This window comes from Ooceraea biroi, chromosome 10 (genome assembly GCF_003672135.1).
Source record: "Ooceraea biroi isolate clonal line C1 chromosome 10, Obir_v5.4, whole genome shotgun sequence".
NCBI classification, from domain to species: domain Eukaryota; kingdom Metazoa; phylum Arthropoda; class Insecta; order Hymenoptera; family Formicidae; genus Ooceraea; species Ooceraea biroi.
In genome coordinates, this window is record NC_039515.1 from 10951402 (window position 1) to 10970556 (window position 19155).

The 19155-nt window shown below is 45.6% G+C and overlaps 1 protein-coding gene across 15 annotated transcripts in view; it reads right to left on the reverse strand.

Moving 5' to 3' along the window:
- LOC105278586 (bromodomain adjacent to zinc finger domain protein 2B) overlaps window positions 1–19155 on the reverse strand; it is a 190440-nt gene that overhangs the window by 122954 nt on the left and 48331 nt on the right. For all 15 annotated transcript variants that reach the window (XM_026973355.1, XM_026973367.1, XM_026973356.1 and 12 more), the window contains exon 2: window positions 284–375. The gene's annotated coding sequence lies outside the window, so the exon portion shown is untranslated. The remainder of the gene's footprint in view (window positions 1–283; window positions 376–19155) is intronic.

Consider the following 19155-nt stretch of genomic DNA (forward strand, 5'->3'; position numbering starts at 1 on the left):
TTTAAGCAGATCAGGTTTCTGCGTTCCTCGTATTTCTGTCCGGCGACGCTACATATTTCACGAGGACAACAATTACGTTTCACGTATTATTTATGTCGGTCCGATCAGAGCCGGGCGACTGCAAGATTTACAACGTTTCAACTCGATGATCCTCGCGCGTTTCCAGAATTTCCTTGCCTGCGCGGCAGTCGCGAAACGGCAAACGCTGAATTATGCATCGTCGCAATCGCGACTGCGATTGCACGTCATTTGCGAGAGACGCGGATGACTTTTTTGTACATACCGATCTTCTATCTTGAGCCCCATCGCGACATAGCCGATGACTGCAGCGAGATCGATGGCAGCTCCAACACCTGACCCGTCACTCGATTTCACCTGCGCAAAAAAAGATGATACCCAGGTGAAAAACTGAAAGACACGAAGACACGTGTAATCGTCGCGGTATAATTACCGCTATCGTTGGCTGGCTAATGACGACACGCATCGCGCGGATAACGCACCCACAGAAAAGATTTCTGGACTTAATGCTATTACTCTTTAATCTATCATAAAATAAGATCGCTATAGCGACAATCATATTTATTATTGAAAAGAAGCATATTTTAATCTTCAATAGAAAATTCGAAAATCTAGATTTCAATAATCTTGGTGCTATCTCATTCATTTTCTCAGAAGGATTTAGATACAAATTTCTAGCAAGTTCAAAATATTCTTGGTTTCAGAATATTGTCAGATCTAAAAGACATCTTATTCTATTCTTCTAAGAGAATTTGTAGAATCTGCACAAAACGGCCAATATTTATGTGTTGCAATATTAAATACAAGAAATATTAAAAGATATGGAAATGTCTGATCTCGAATCTTATTTCTCAAGTAAGTATATTGTATATACTTACTTACATTTCCATATCTTTTAATATTTCTTGCATTGTAAATAACAGAAACACTTTCCCGATTTTCGATTGCAACACATAAATATTGGCCGTTTTATCGGAATAAAGGACGCAGAAGCGCCGAGTCGACGAGCGACTGTGAGAAAATGATGCGTCGACATGGACAAAGCCTACTATAAAGTGGCGCTAATATCAAATTATTCTACATAGAAGAATATATAAGCATAAATTTGTACATGTTACTCTTGTCTCAAGACAGTAAGACAATGTTATTTAATTCGAGAGAGAAGAATAGAAATTACTGATTTAAATTAAAAATTGTTTTATTTTCACATTTTTTATACTTGTGATACGATTAAATTAGTCAAGCATATTTTTCGTCTTGTTATCAGAAATCCTTTCTGAGGGTGCGCGGATGCGTTACGTCAAACGGAGCATGTGTCATTCGTTTAATCATTCATCGCGTAAAAGAGTTTAGGGGAGAAGATCAGAGATGATAACGCGATCTTGAAGCTCGCGCAAGGTACTTTCCAGCCGCGATACAATAACGGTCTAACGCTATTCGGCATTTAATTGCTCGCGCGACGTGAGAGGCGCGATGCACATCTCGTTTCGCTCGTCCGTTCGCTTCCGCGTTGGCAGTACAGAAACATTCGATTCACGTCCCACTTTCCGAAATTCAAATTATATGCACATCCGTATAGTTGGATGCTAAATTAAGGTATGTACAACTGCTTTCGCGGCGGCGCGAGGACTTACGTTAGTTTGTTTCGCGCCAGCGGTTAAAGGTGTATTTCCTCGCACATATACGAGCAGGTAAATTGCGCTTGACGTTATTCACATACTATGCAAATTAGTACGCAAATATTTCAAGAAAATCAGTATAAGATCTTCGTTTAAGAGAGGAAAAACACCCTCGTAATTTTCAAAGTGTTCTATTAGTACACGTTCCATGCTCACTGCAGCGATTGATTGCAAAACTAAGTTTCTTTTGTATACACTCTAATGCGAAACTGCACACTTGTTTCTCGTATTTCATATTTTTATAGATACTCCTAGCGACTTTTAGATTTTGTATTTTTTATATATTATTTTATCTCTCATTTTATCTTTTAGTTACTCACTTGGTATTTTAATATTTTTGTATTTTATCTTTTATTTAATCACGTTATAAAATGATCAAAATTTACACAATTAAACCTGCATCAAATATACTAATTAATGGCGCTAGAGGGAACTCAGTTCCACAGCGCAGAAATAAATAACGCTTCTCTCTCTCCCCTCCCCTCCCCCTCCCTTTCACGAGAGTTCCTCATAAAAACATATCAAGTTTTTAAAAACGGAGTGTCAAATCAAGCTCACAAAGTCGTAATGAATGATCCAACACGTGAACGAAATATGCAATATTAATACCATTAATGTACCTGGCGTCGCGACGCTGCCGCGTCGCTTGATAGATCGAGATGAGGCAATAACGCTCTACCGAAATTCTCGTACGATCGGGGCGAGCCACGTGCCGATAAAATTGGATCGGCTGGCGAATCGCGGCGATTCCGCATTTCGACCGGGCCGTAACTCGAGCATCGCGTTATCGCGCGATCAATCGCGCACCCTCCTCGGCCGCCATTTCATAAAATCTCCCGGAAGATATAAGGAGCGGAGCGATCGATCCGAAATCAAACCGGCGTTGCAAAGCGCAGGGAACCTCGCCCTAGCCGTGGGGCGTTCTCGGGAGTGTGGCACAGACAAAGCGACTGTGCGCGCACACACGCACACAATCCCTTCTTCGCGCGTGTATCCACGCACTTTCCTCTCTGGAAACCGCTCTCCCCTTCCCTCTCCACGATGAGAACGCGTAAAAAATTCTGTGCTCTCCGCACCCTCAGAAAGGATTTCTGATAACAAGACGAAAAATATTCTTGACTAATTTAATCGTATCACAAGTATAAAAAATGTGAAAATAAAACAATTTTTAATTTAAATCAGTAATTTCTATTCTTCTCTCTCCAATTAAATAACATTGTCTTACTGTCTTGAGACAAGAGTAACATGTACAAATTTATGCTTATATATTCTTCTATGTAGAATAATTTGATATTAGCGCCACTTTATAGTAGGCTTTGTCCATGTCGACGCATCATTTTCTCACAGTCGCTCGTCGACTCGGTGCTTCTGCGTCCTTTATTCCGATAAAACGGCCAATAATTATGTGTTGCAATCGAAAATCGGGAAAGTGTTTCTGTTATTTACAATGCAAGAAATATTAAAAGATATGGAAATGTAAGTAAGTATATACAATATACTTACTTGAGAAATAAGATTCGAGATAAGACATTTCCATATCTTTTAATATTTCTTGTATTTAATATTGCAACACATAAATATTGGCCGTTTTGTGCAGATTCTACAAATTCTCTTAGAAGAATAGAATAAGATGTCTTTTAGATCTGACAATATTGTTAAATCAAGAATATTTTGAACTTGCTAGAAATTTGTATGTAAATCCTTCTGAGAAAATGAATGAGATAGCACCAAGATTATTTAAATCTAGATTTTCGAATTTTCTATTCAAGATTAAAATATGCTTCTTTTCAATAATAAATATGATTGTCGCTATAGCGATGTTATTTTATGATAGATTAAAGAGTAATAGCATTAAGTCCAGAAATCATTTCTGTGGGTGCGTCCAATGCGTCACGAAGTGCGCCGCATCGCAGAGAATCGCAAAATAACGCATATGTACGCGCTCGTAATCGTCGAGAGCGATCAAGAAGCGTGCGGGAAGGAAACCACCCAGCTTCCGGATCATTCGTTATCGTTATCAGCATCGGCAATCGGCCGGGTCCTCGATCATCCGCTAACAAATCTGCTAATAAATCACGAAACATCCGGCTTCCTCTTTTCTCCGAGGATCTCAAGGAGGATCGAGACGCGAAGCTTATTTGAACTTTTCAATATTTATCATCGTCCTTCTGCGAGTTCCTGTGTTACGACAAATTTGCGCGCACATGACAGATCGGCGACGAGAACGTGTTTCGGCTGGATGCAACCGCGCGCCTCGATCGTTTCCCTCTCTTTATCTCGTATAATACGTTTGGCGATCATCGAGAGCGGTTTCTCTTCTATATTGTTTCGTTGCTATTGCCTCCAAATGACCGTCGTTCTCTGTGCGTCCTTTCGTCGTTCTCTCATTCCCATTGCATACCCTCGCACACGCATGCACGCGCGCGCTGACGTACGATCGGACAAAAGATAATCGCCGTGGCTTGCCTGTCGTGTTCCACAGCGCAGCGCACGGCTTTCGGGTGTGCTGGTTGCCCGAAGGGGGTGACGCCGGGCGTCGCGAGGCAGCGGCAGGCCAGGAAATGCGAAGCGGCGGAGGGGGGAGGGCCGAGGGAACGGAGGAGAGAAGAGACCGAGAGAGTCGGAGTCGCGCAAAGCGAAGAGGAGTCGGCCGGCTGGCAGGCAGGCAGGCAGGAGGGTCGCGGCGAGGGTGAGGAGGGAGAGGATTGGAGGCGGCCGAGTAATGGGGGAGTCGGTACGTGGGGTGGCTCGGTGGTACGGCAACGAGCGGTTTCGCGGGCTGTGGGTGGACAGGCGGGGCAAGCGGGGGGGAAGGGGATCGGCAGGGGGTAGCACGGTGTTAGTGGCAGTAGCGGGCGGGAGGGCGAGGGAAGATCGAGCGAGCGAGTGAACGAGCGAGCGAACGGCGAGGGGATGGGTGTGGGGTTGGTTAGGCGGACATCACAGAGGGCGACGTAGCGAAGGGCGGAAGGGTGGGCGAGGGCCGGCGGGGGATGCGGGAGGATGGGTAGAGGTAGAGAGGCAGCGATGACGACGCGAGGCGCTGGTTTGAGTTTGTGAGCACGCGCTACCACTCTTCGGGTTCTATCTGGCCGCGTCGTCCCCCGCGCGTTCCGCGTATCGTCGTCTCTCTCTCTCTCTCGTCCGCTCTTGCTCGCGTCGTTCGCTCTCTCTCTCTCTCTCCCTTTCTCTCTCCGTTGCACTCGTTATCTCGATTCGCCCGCTTCTTTCTCCGTCCGCTCTATGCCGCAGCCGCTTCTTCCCCGTCCCTCCGTTCCTGACACTCGGAAAGCGGGTCCTCTCCGCCTCTCCCCCCCTGCCGTCCTTCCCCCTTTCCCCGCGCCTCATCCTCGCGCGACAGCCGCATCGGTTCACGTTCTGCGTCCCTCCGGCTGTTCCCTCGACCTCGCCGGCTCTCGCTCGCTCACTCATTCTCTCTTTCTCTTTCTCGTTCAATCTACCTTTCTCCACCGCACGCGCGCGCCGCGTATCAATCCGTCTCCGTCCCCCGCGTTCCGTATCTGCTTTCTCGCACCGGTTCTCTCTTTCTCTTTCTCTCGCGTTCTCCACCGTGCGCGCCTCTCTCGCTCAGTCTCGCTCTTCCGTCGTGGCACCGCTAGCCGGTCCTCTCGCTATGCGCGAGACAGGCCTGGGCACGAGGGAGGAAGGGGGGAGGGGGACTGAAGCAAGCGGAGAACGGCGAGGAGGTGGAGGAGAAGGAGGCGAGTTCACGTTCCATCGCGAAGCACTGGGCGGAATTGGTATATCGGAGGATAGAGGGTGAGAGCGAGCGGGTAGGCGAAGGGGAGGGAGGAGGAGGAGGAGGAGGAGGAAGAGGAGACGTGCGGAGACGCGGCGCTCGTAACGTAGCGACGCGCTCGAGACGCGGACGTCGTTTGAAGACGAGTTCTGCCGTGCTGGGAGGCATTCCGGGTTGTTGCACCGGAAGGACAGGCGGCCTGGGAGCCCCGATGCGTCGCCGAAGTAAGTTCTGCCGGAGCTTTAATGGAGGACTCGGATAATTAGCGCGAGTGCAGGGTCCCGCTGCTGCTTGGGAGTCGAGAGTCGACGGAGCGACGAAGAATGCAAAGAACTCGTCTCGTAATGCAACGACCGATGCAGCTTTACGGCGGAAACGATGCGCCCCGGCTGCTCGACGTGTCGCTCTGATTTAATTCAGACCGAGCGCGGCCTGAATCCGTCTTCTCGAACTCTCGATCGTGTACCCAAAAATGCAAACTGCGGTACGTCTTCGAACGATCCCGAAGAGATTCGAGAAACAATCTTGACGCAAGGGATCTTTCCGCGCGAGCTGCTGCGTATTTACGATACTTACGACGAAACCGATCGGTATTTACGCGGAAAGATGCATGTCGGGCGACATAAATTGCTGCGAAAATATGAAAACTGGACAATGATAAATAATGCCAGGAATTCGTATTACCCACGAGACATTTCGTTTCTGCTGCTGTCGCTGCTGCTGCTGTAACGTGCCTTATGAATGAGTATGGAGTTATAGACGATCGATATGGAACAGTTACATATCGCTCGCACAGGCTTCATATATGTATACATCGAGCAGGCCGTTATTTACTCATAATAATGGTCGGTTTTACATGCACACACCCACAGATCTAGCTGCGCGTCAGTTTCGCGTGTACGCGCCTGGGTACAGATCCAACCGTCGATTCCGAAGCATCGAGATAGCGTAACGCACTAATACACGCGGTAATATTTACGATAAAGAAATGCTAATGCAAGACAAACGGCGGTCGGACAAATAGATATCCCGGCAAGTCCAGCTGCCAGTAGATTTGTAAAATCCGGCGTTAAATCACCTGGAAGCTTCTCATTCATTGACACGCACATACACACATGCCGCCGCCACTTTTCTCGCGCGAATTAGAAACTTTTCATTAACTCGACCGGCCTACGGTTACTCGGCGGAAAAATGCACGTAATAAAAAAAAAATCGTTCTATTTTCCTTTTCGTTACGATCGCGCATAAAGCGCGACGTTTGTTTGCCGTGTATACTTGCCGCATGTAGTTTCCACGTCAAACCAATTGCCGTCCATCCAATTTATTCGGTCGCGCGAGATCACATTTTGCAATTGTACGAATAATAAAGGAAAATTTAATTGAAAACATTTCCCAGGGTCCACGGGCTACGATGGGAATGAAAAATCAATCTTTATTGTTGTTTTTACATCCGCCGGTTTAACAATTAATCTTTAATTGGCGCCGGCCAATTTAATTGACATTTAATTGCCGGGCTCTGGCTTATCTCGCTCCCGCTCATTACATACGCGGTGCCCCGATAATTCCCTTCCTCCGAGCGAGTCGCCGAGCAAGTATCCCAGCAAGTATCCGGCCGTCCAGTTTCGAAGCGCATATTTCGTCGCTCGACGCGTGACACCACTTCGCTCTGCTCAAACGGACCTGACGAGGCCTGATGTCTTTGACCCTCCGAGGCTTTGACCGTGACACGGAGTGAACAAGCGGATGGGTCAGTCTGCATTATCGCGCTGCCATGCCATCGCGCCATGCCATGTCGTCGCAAATGGCGAATGGTATCATTGAGACGTTTTAATCGTTCGGTTCGATGCAACGCCGCGTTGCGTTTATGTTAAGTACACGAAACGGCTGTGTAGCCGTTTCGTCAGTAAGCTCGCGGAACTTGTTAGCGTTAAACCCCCTTATTTGAATGAGGCATTATTTAGCCGCTAATACCGCGCCTTCCTTCTAAGTACTCGCGTAAAGTAACGTTGTATCCATGAATAATATCAACCGGCGAAAACGTAACTTTATTACGTATTTACGCGTGCGTTGTAAAATGAATGCGTTCCACGCTTCTTTCCGGAGGATCCAGATACCGCACTGCGTGCCTCACTCTAGGCTTATGAACGTCAAACCGCACCCACAGAAAAGATTTCTGGGCTTAATGCTATTACTCTTTAATCTATCATAAAATAACATCGCTATAGCGACAATCATATTTATTATTGAAAGAAGCATATTTTAATCTTCAATAGAAAATTCGAAAATCTACATTTAAATAATCTTGGTGCTATCTCATTCATTTTCTCAGAAGGATTTAGATACAAATTTCTAGCAAGTTCAAAATATTCTTGATTTAACAATATTGTCAGATCTAAAAGACATCTTATTCTATTCTTCTAAGAGAATTTGTAGAATCTGCACAAAACGGCCAATATTTATGTGTTGCAATCGAAAATCGGGAAAGTGTTTCTGTTATTTACAATGAATAAGTGCAATACTCTACAAGAAATATTAAAAGATATGGAAATGTCTGATCTCGAATCTTATTTCTCAAGTAAGTATATTGTATATACTTACTTACATTTCCATATTTTTTAATATTTCTTGCATTGTAAATAACAGAAACACTTTCCCGATTTTCGATTGCAACGCATAAATATTGGCCGTTTTATCGGAATAAAGGACGCAGAAGCGCCGAGTCGACGAATGACTGTGAGAAAATGATGCGTCGACATGGACAAAGCCTACTATAAAGTGGCGCTAATATCAAATTATTCTACATACAAGAATATATAAGCATAAATTTGTACATGTTACTCTTGTCTCAAGACAGTAAGACAATGTTATTTAATTGGAGAGAGAAGAATAGAAATTACTGATTTAAATTAAAAATTGTTTAATTTTCATATTTTTTATACTTGTGATACGATTAAATTAGTCAAGAATATTTTTCGTCTTGTTATCAGAAATCCTTTCTGAGGGTGCGTAACGTTACGGTAAAGCCAATGGCAATACTCATCTGTCGCGAATCATTAACCCGATACGCGGACGGATTATCGTGCCGGGACTGTATGTATGCGGTATCTCCGTTAAAAAATGAGAAAAATGTGTGATATGCGCAATGAAGCACCGCTATACGTCGGTTATACGTCACATCGAATATTTTTGGTTTAAATAGCGTGCGCGCGGTCATAAGATATCGTCGGAATCCACGCTATCAGCGGGGAGATATCGACAGTTTCACGATGATATATACCACAAATATCTGCTGCTTCAGAATACGAGCAACAAAGTGCAGTATTGACACTCCGATGCAGTTGAATCAAGTTCCATGCCTCGTATATGGAACTCCGTTTGCCACGCAGAAATACGAGTAGGGTGACTAAACGAGAGAAACTGGCAAGCTTGCTGGCAAGTAAAACAACACAAGGTAACTAATATCGCAGTAACATATTTATCGATGTTACGAGACGTCGCCAAGGCGGAAGATCTATTTTTCGCTGTTTCCGAACTGTTAATCGAGCATTAACAATCAAAAGGCTTTCTCGACGATTCGTTAACCGTCGACTTTCCGCGCGAGATTATTCACCCTCCGCTCGGCAGCGATATCTGGAGACTGGAAGTCACGTCGCCCGGCTTCTGGAAAGCCCGATCGCGCAGATTACAAGAGGTGCAGCAAGCTGGCGACACTCGGCCATGCATCGTTCCAAGACGTAGTTAAGATCGGCCTTAACTGCGAGCGCGCCTTTTGCCGCACCGTCGCGCGCCTCTAATGGCAGATCTCGAGTAATCAAGCAAAAATTACTGGAATTCCGCGACCCTGGCTCGTCTTGGACTCGCGCTTCTCTTGGACGTCAAGTCTGTCGTTCCGATATTCCTCGAGAGTCGCTGCTCTATCGTCCAGCCTCGCCTTTAATACACTTGCGCAGGCGGATCGTTCGTTGTATTACGTCAGGACCGTTTCATTAAAATTATATAATCACAATCATACTAGACCCTTATGTAATTATGTCATCAACGTATCGTGCAACAGATTTCGTGTGACTCGTTCCGCTATTTTTCAACGTAAAGTTCCAGTGTGCAGTCAACGACGCTTTCTAAAAGTTACGCGGAGGAAATTTGTGCGAGGGAATATTAAACTTTTACAAGAAACTCCCAGAATACTGTCTCTCCCTTCTATGTCCCGCAAATTTGGCGTGACGTGATAAAAACATCGAGATACGGCTCGGGACAAATAGCGGCGAGGTAACGGCTGTTTCAATATTTTAATGAGCGGGTTAACACGCGCGGGGACACCAGGCGGTTTCTAAAAGATTCGGAAATTTGGACGTGACAAATATATCCGTCGCGGATACCGCGAAGCCACGACTTTGACGTTAGAGCACGTTCTCGCCATAACGGCTGCGCTATCTCGCCCGTGACTCACGAACAATCTCGCGCAACGCTCGCGTACATACACGCTCGCCGTCGACGTGGCGCGCTCCTCGCGCTCGTCTCGAGGCGGAATTCGCGAGGCGATTTTATCCGAGGCGTTTTATCGGGCCGTCCGATCAAAAGTCCCGTCTTTCTCTTTACCGTCCGTCTCCCTTCGGCGCTTATTGGCCACGAGAGAGGGCCGCTGCTGCCCACCCGACATTCTGATTGCGCTCGCTCGCTGACCCGAAAGCAAATCCTCGCCGTGCTGCAAAGTGCGTACACATCCTGCGTACGCTGGCGACGGAGGCCTGTGCTGCGAACGCGAAACGCACGCGCGACGCTATCGTGCAGGGTACGTGCGAAATTCGACACAACCGCGGAATAGCGCTCGAAATAGAAATACGATCCACCACCGCGCACCATTGTTGAGAAGATAGCTGGAGAGTCGGGTAGAATTGAAATAGGGCGGAAGAGAGACAGAAAGAGGGATATACGGAGAGAGGGAGGGGGTGGAGAGAACGACACAGCGAAGATGACTTTATTTTTATGCAAGTACCTGCGCAAAATTGCACGTGGCGAATAAAAGAATCAAAACCCGGCACACTACATAACGCTACATAATTTAAAGGCTTATTAAAAAATACTAAGGGCTCATGTGTAAAGCATTGTATTACTAAATAAACCAATAAACGCGTTACAGCATCGACAGAACTTCACTATTTCGGAGGAGAAAAGAATAAATGAATCCTTTGCCACTTCCCTCGATCGTTCAATCAATGATCAATCTCGCGGCGGTATCCCCGCGTTTCCGAGGCTAAACTCGACCTCATATGGGAACTGTGCACGCGCGAGGTTTGTGAACGCTTAACACGCCGGGAAGGAGAGCCTTTCCCCTCTTTATCCGAAGACCCGAACGACTGTTACAGTATTACTCGGCGACTATATCGGTATCCTAGCGCGCGCTCGAACTGCGAGATCAATAAAGCAGTCCTTTATAGACTTCGCTACACGCGCCGTACAAGCTTGGTCGGTTCCCTCCGCCGTTACTCTGTCACTTTCTTTCCCTATCTACGTCCCTCTCGCGCTCCCACCCTCGGCCCGCTACACGGCTCCGTTTCGCCCTCGCCCTCCCTCGCAACCGCTTGGCCTGTACGTACGAGTAAAAGAGAGCCGGTTGTCCGCCACCTCCCTGAAAACGCCACCCTCTTACTTCGCCGCAAGCGAGCCCTCCTCCTCCGCGCCCCCGGCTCTGCAGCGGGTACGGGGCCATAAATAACCGAATGACCTACCACGGTAGGGAGGAAGTGGGTGCGCCGCGAGCGCCAGGTTGCTATCGGGACACCCGTTAGACGCGTGCACGTACCGACACCAGGGATCATGCGACCAGGGCGATGCGCACGTTTAACCCGCTTCACGTCAGTTCTCCACCAATTGAAAATTAACGACCGAGGGCGAGTCGCGGGGAAACGCCCGCAACTGCAGCAAGTCCAGATCGGTACATTCGCGAGAGCTATTGTATTGTAAGGGGCTAAGGAACGATGAAATGAAAAATATCCCCAGCTAGTGAGAATCAGGCTCCACACCCTCGGAAAGGATTTCTGATAACAAGACGAAAAATATTCTTGACTAATTTAATCGTATTACAAGTATAAAAAATATGAAAATAAAACAATTTTTAATTAAAATCAGTAATTTCTATTCTTCTCTCTCCAATTAAATAACATTGTCTTACTGTCTTGAGACAAGAGTAACATGTACAAATTTATGCTTATATATTCTTGTATGTAGAATAATTTGATATTAGCGCCACTTTATAGTAGGCTTTGTCCATGTCGACGCATCATTTTCTCACAGTCGCTCGTCGACTCGGCGCTTCTGCGTCCTTTATTCCGATAAACGGCCAATATTTATGTGTTGCAATCGAAAATCGGGAAAGTGTTTCTGTTATTTACAATGCAAGAAATATTAAAAGATATGGAAATGTAAGTAAGTATATACAATATACTTACTTGAGAAATAAGATTCGAGATAAGACATTTCCATATCTTTTAATATTTCTTGTATTTAATATTGCAACACATAAATATTGGCCGTTTTGTGCAGATTCTACAAATTCTCTTAGAAGAATAGAATAAGATGTCTTTTAGATCTGACAATATTGTTAAATCAAGAATATTTTGAACTTGCTAGAAATTTGTATGTAAATCCTTCTGAGAAAATGAATGAGATAGCACCAAGATTATTTAAATGTAGATTTTCGAATTTTCTATTCAAGATTAAAATATGCTTCTTTTCAATAATAAATATGATTGTCGCTATAGCGATCTTATTTTATGATAGATTAAAAAGTAATAGCATTAAGTCCAGAAATCTTTTCTGTGGGTGCACTGCTAACAGGCACTAATAATATAAATATACCACAAACAGAGTGTGGAGTTAGTTATTTGACCAGGCGAGTAGGTGAGATAGCGTGTCAAATCGGATTCAAGTCGGAATCGCGGGCGAAAGCGAGTCTTTGTTCAATTCCGTTTCTTTTTTTTTTGTTAATTGTGCTCGGATCTCTTTTATAAATACATCAGTCATATACTATCTATAACGAGTATCATCACTCCTTTTAAAATCAATATTATAATATGAATATTTGAACCAAAACGATACGTTACGATAGCTGGGCGAATTGTTGAGCGATTGATCGAATTAAGATGAGCGATCAGGCGATAGTCGACCGGATATTACGTATTTAACGGCGAGTTTATTTGTTAAATACCCCGTGGAGGGAATGGAGGACGGTGGAACCGCGACAGGGGCTGCGCGTTGACGTTTGGTCGGCCGTAAAGCAGGCAATACCTTCGAGATGCCCTACGTGCTCCGTTCTCCTGCACTAACCCTTCACCTTCCACCGTTCGCCAGTCACGAGTAACGGCGAGAAGTGCGTGGCCATAAATAATCGAACGAGCCGCCGTAGATTGCACGTTTCAACGACTTGCCACCACCAGGATCGTTCCAGCGTACTACACACTACTTTACGAACGACACGTGTTGTCGGCTCGAGTATTCAATGAATAAGAAAAGCTCTTTGCGACGTCCATTAGGGCTCTTTTACCGAGCTGCTATCGACATGAAAAAAAATATTGCTCTCACATCGTACGAGTGGAAAATTGAAAAGATCCCGTATATCCGTGCGAGTAGGCGTAAACATTATCTTACGACGTATCTGAAGCGAATCGCTCTGCGAGTGGTATATCCCAGAGTGCACCTTTAAATTTGCGCACTTGCGCCTTGCGGCTCGTAGCTGCGCTGCGGTAGATAATCTAGCTCGTAGCGTGATAAAGTTACCGCGGTCTTTGTATCAGTGACCTTGTTCTCTCTTAGGCGGCAAAGTACTGACAATCGCTGAGTCAGATGATAAATGCAAAAGTAAACTCGGGCCGAATAACGTGAAACCGTTACGCGCGCACGAGTTCAGCGACACTGTGGACGGGGCCTGGTTGCAGGTGGCAAATATCGCTGAGAAATGATTCGTTGGTTAAAACAGCTGTCGCTAACGCACGAAATATCTGTTGCTACGTGGCCATTAATCATTACGCCGAAATAAGTGTTACGTTATACGGCGGTTTAAATACGCGAGCAGAATTACGCTCGATAAAGTGCTCAATCCACGTATACCCGCTCGCGATTATCGTGTAATTGTGCTGGTAGATTGTCAAGTTACGAATTAATGAAGGTAATGGGTCAAAGTAACGGATAAAATCGCGTAAAAGTTGTACTTTAGCACTAGAACTACCGGCGATATACCTATTTCTAGCCGGAGGGATCAAACTGACTTGGTTTTAAAAAGAACAAGTTAGTTAAAAAAAACAAACGTGTGTATATATTTTTGTTATACTTGCACAAATGGAAAATAAGATGTAATAAAAATGACTAATCATTGTAACAAAATGTCAAGTCATTTTGACCCTCTTGGTAAATCTAGTGTTAAAATCCCATCTCAAATTATTCTACACGCAAAACTATGGTGCTTATTTCAGAATATGTTTTAGTGCATGATGCAATTATCCTCTTGCACGATAATTACGCCTGATTCTTTGAAATTCACCCGAATTGAAACGCGTTATCTTTCGTGTCAGCGACAACTAAGCGAACAAAGGCTCTCCCGCAAGAATTCTTCATAGACCAAAGTTGTTTTCATCGTTCGAATGACGTTGCGAGCGGCGCAAGCGAACGATCGACACCCTGTGCATCCGCAACGACGACGGGTTGCTATCGACACACCCGTTACACGCGTAACCGTTGGTGTATAACTGAATTGCTGAGCGAGGTTTGGGGTCGCGAATTATGTACGGCGTATCCAATCGACGCTCGGTGGCTACATAATGGCGGAATGTGTCAGGATATCGATCACGCGTTACAAAGATAAAACTCGGGAAATGAACTCGGCTTTGCACGCAGGTGGGAACACCGCGTGAAATACCGCGTGAAAAATCCGCTCCGGCATCAACAATTATATTCCGTTCGATGTACCGTTGATTCGCAGATCGTTTATTCGTATTATTTCGCTGGGTATCGATAAATCCTAATCCTCGTATCATATCATTTGTAAAAATATACGGCTCGCACCGCGAGCGAGACAGAGAGAGAGGGAGGGAGATGTATTAGGAGTGTGATTTAGTTTTGAGGGTTTTGCAACAGATGGCTGTACTGTCAGTTTGTTCCAATAGCTGTTTCCGATAACTGTTCTTTCTTACAGTGTTCACATTATCCATGACATTTAGTAGATTTATAGCAATAGATGCAATCACAGTCGTGTTTATATCATCGTAAAAATGCAACTTCCGAAACAGCATTTTCGACATGCGTTGCTTTTGTTTTTTGATCAAAAGAAAACTGCGGCTGACGGTTATAGAATTCTTGTGGAAACTTATGGTGATTCTGCCCCATCAATTAAGACGTGTGAATACTGGTTTAGACGCTTTAAGAGTGCTGATACTGATGTGAAGGACAAAGAACGCTCGGGACAACCAAGAAAGCTTGAAAATGCAGATTTCCAAGCATTATTGCACGAAAATCCAACAGAATCCACTTCAGAACTTGCCAGAGCATTAAATGTTGATCGTACAACAGTTACGAAACATTTACATGAAATGGGAAAAATTCAGAAAGAAGGGAAATGGGTTCGACATGAATTATCGGAAAGTGCCATTTGAACATTTGCATTTCGTTGATCGCCAGGCAAAAAAGGAAGAGTCTTTTGTCTCGGATTGTTACTGGGGATGAAAAGTGGATCTATTTTGATAATCCGAAACGCAGAAAATCATGGGTGGATCCAGGCGAACCATCAACATCCACTCCGAGACGCAATATTCACGGTTCAAAAGTAATGCTCCGTATTTGGTGGGATAGTGTACTATGAGCTGTTAAATCCGCATGAGACTGTCACGGCTGATCGTTATCGACACCAATTGTACAAGTTGAAGCAAGCATTGGACGAAAAACGATCACCAATTGCGAGTAAACGACGGAAAGTGATTCTTCTTCATGACAATGCTCGACCTGACGTTGCGTTATCAGTGAAAGAAACACTATTAGAGCTTGAATGGGAGGTCTTACCGCACCCCGCGTATTCTCCGGACATTGCTCCATGCGATTATTATTTGTTCCGGTCGATGCAAGACGCTTTAGAGGATACACACTTTGATAATTTGGAAGAAGTGCGAAAATTCGTCGACGAATGGATCAACTGAAAAGAAGAGTGATTTTATCGTGGTGGAATCCATCTCTTGCCAGAAAGATGGGAAAAAGTTATAGAAAACGAAGGAAAATATTTTGATTAAGGTATTCATTCATTGTCATATTTAAATACATGCGTTTTTGAGCAAAAAAACCCTCAAAACTAAATCACACCCCTAATAAATCAACCTTTTCGCATTACATCTTTTTGCGAGAGTGGATTAAGGTAGCATCCCCGTATCCATAATATCGCATACAAATAAATCCACCGGAAGGCTATCCACAGTCGTTTATCGCGCGCGTATCGCGCCTGACAAAAGTCGATACCGTACGCGCGCGCGCGGTTTCGATGGGGAATCGAGAGATTATCGCGCGCGCTATCACAATGCGCTATTAATCATGTCTTGCGCGAGGAGGAGGAAGCGAAACCTCATCGGACGTAAAACCGGATCCCTCGCGGAATACGGGACGGAACAATTAGACATGCCGCACAAAAAAAAGATTACGTAGCGTGTTAAGAACCCGGGATTATTAATCGTCCGCGTTTTAGAGTGCTTTAAAGAGAAACGCTGTACGCACACGTCGCCGTTACATGTGATGCAATTACCTACCAACCAGGTTTTCCATAATTCGATTCACGAAGGAAGCCCGCTCGACAGTTGCCGTATATAACGCGCCCCAGAAGATGCGCAGAATTCTGCGAAGCACGTAAGCAATAAGCCGATTTGAGGGAAATCGATCGATCGTTTCAATATCGGGATATCCACGGTGCGGCGTTTAAATCGCGCGTAACGAAAACGAAACAAGTTTCGACATCATTAGCCCTCGCGATTAATTTCAACCGGTTTTATCCACGATACGTGTTTTCTGCGATACGTTGCCGTTTAAAAAAATATAAAAATACAAAAAAAGAAACACAATTCGAGTATAATTTATTTAGTATGTCTGTGGCGCGAATTTTGCGGTTGTACGAAGTTTATGGCCCGTCATAGCCGTCGCATATTTCGAAAAATTGCTGCCGCGCACGGGGCGTATAATTTTTTCCTAAAATTCGCTGCATTTTACGGCCTACTCGCTTATACATCTCCGCTTTGCGGTGATGTTCCGGCAATTCCGATAGCTACGGTATTTCATGACTATCTGGGACTGAATCGTTCTATTATTTATTCAGCGCGTTAACATGTGCACTCGACATGTTTCACTTATTTACCGATTACGTGGATTTATGTTTTTCGCACCGCAATCGAAAACGCGTGTACTTTGCGTTTTGCTCCGAAACGCATTGCCGTTTCTAAAATATTTGTTATATCGTGGACGCGCGGGCACGTGCTCGTATTAATACACCGGCTTGCAGCTATAATGGACGTGTATTATAAAATATCGAGACCAGAGTACGTTAGTTAAATGACTCTCAGTCATTAGAAAATATTCATGTCGCAATTTGCTACGGTACTCCGCGTTAAAAATACGATATAATATTAACAGCGATAACGAAGTTTACGTCTTCCGAAAACATCAATAAACAAAATTCAAGCGGCGCTTCCACGAATCATCGCATTTTGTTTTACTTGTAATTTAATCTACCTTGTTTCGAGTCATTACGAAAAATTCATCTAATAACGACAGCATTCTCATAATGAGCGTTAAATAAAGAATAAAGAGCGCAAAGACAAGGGAGCATAGTTTAAAGGAAGACGATAAAACGCGCCGTAAAATTTCCGATGTCGGCAAACGGGGGTGTTATGTCGGTGTGTAAACATTTATTACAGATACCTAGGAGTGCCCAGCAATTTTTAAAAATACGTCGACGACGTGGTCGCGTCTCACGACGGCCATCGACGAGCGAGAGGCAGTTGCACCGTATATATACGCACATAGTTGGCAGTCGCACACGCACTATTATAGCACGCGAGAGGTCAGCGTGTCGAGTTTAATCCCTCTGTAGTAGCTTATGTTTTGCGCTAATGATCGCCACGATAAATAATAAACTCTGTAATATCCACGTGCCTCGACCATTGTCCCCACACATTTATGGGGACGGGAGTGCTCAAACTGTTATCAAACACATGGTTCGATAGTGCTATTCGACGGACGTCCATTTCTGCAAATGGCGAAACGATCATTGCCCAAAGTTGCTGCTTTTATTCAATAAACGCAACGTTTCGGTAATTACTGCGTGTGCGTGTGTCTGTGATAATAATTTGATTTACATGTATTTACATTAATGTAAACTATTCAATGTTTATTAATATTGATATTATTAATGTCAACGTGACTAGTTAAGAGTATACGCATGTATACATGTAAATATGAATTTTGCAATTCAGATCGCGAGAGGCTGAAAGATTCGATCCTGGAACGAAATGTTGCGACGATTAAAGAATCGTCGATATTACCTGATAAATTTAATCAATTTGCTCGGGCAGAGACGCGATTGCAGCTTGCGGATAAATCACTGACGTGCGCTCACAATGAGGATAAATGTTTGTTGTGCGCTATCTCTCAGCTTGACGCGTGTCGCAAAGGTGACAATGACGCTGACGCATTTTCTTTTTCTCGCATTAACAGATAAGCTTGCATTGTCGGCGAGCAAGGATTTCTCGCACTCGTGTTCGCTACGAAGGCCCGACCCGTTTGATCGTTCCTCGCGAACGACGAGCGGAGAAGGGCCGCGCGAGAGCGAGCGAGCGAGCGAGCGAACCGCCTCGTATCAGAGTTCTTGGGTCCACGAGCAACGACACCATCATCGTCGTCGTCGTCGTCGTCGTCTCCGCGCTTACGTTTTTGCCCGGAGCGCCCCGTCCCTCGCCGCCGCCTTCTCCCTGGTCTTCCTTCCTCTCACCCGCCTCTCTCCGCGCGCGCAGCGTCATTCTCGTCGTGCCGTTCTCAGCGGGAGCGCGCGCAAAAGCGGGACCGCGGGAACGAGCGAGAGAGAAGGAGAAAAAGAGAGACGACAATCGACGACGACGAGTAAGATAAAGAGAGATCCGCAGACACCTGCAGTTCGCCGGCGAGAAAGACGGACAAAGGACGGGCTCTCGCGCGGCCAACGCTGCTGCTGCTGCCGCGCGCGAACACGAGGGAGGGAATCGTGCTGCGGGGAGGAGCGGGGAAGGCCGGCGAAGGGGGGTGGGGGACGGGGAGAGGGCGAGGGACGCCAAAGGCGATGCCAAAGAGACGACGAAACGAAGCAACGCGAAAATGGCTCCCGAACGAGATACGGCAGCCAGGAACTCTCGCCAGTTTCGAGCGAAATTACTGGGAGCCGCCGCGCGCGCACGTTAGCGCCCCGCCGCGCACCGCCCCGCTTATTTAATGTAATTTCGCTGCCGTTGCTCGCTTCCACGCGGCGCGGCGTCGCACAGCCACCCCCTCCCCGTATCAAGATTCCATTAACCTTTGTTTCGACCAATTAACCGACTCGCAAAAATTATCATTGAATTATGACACGCCGGACAGTGGCGGGCGTGCACGCGGAATGCCGCGCGCGTTGCAACGACGACGGGTGTGGTTGTCGCTAAAAATGTCCGGCCG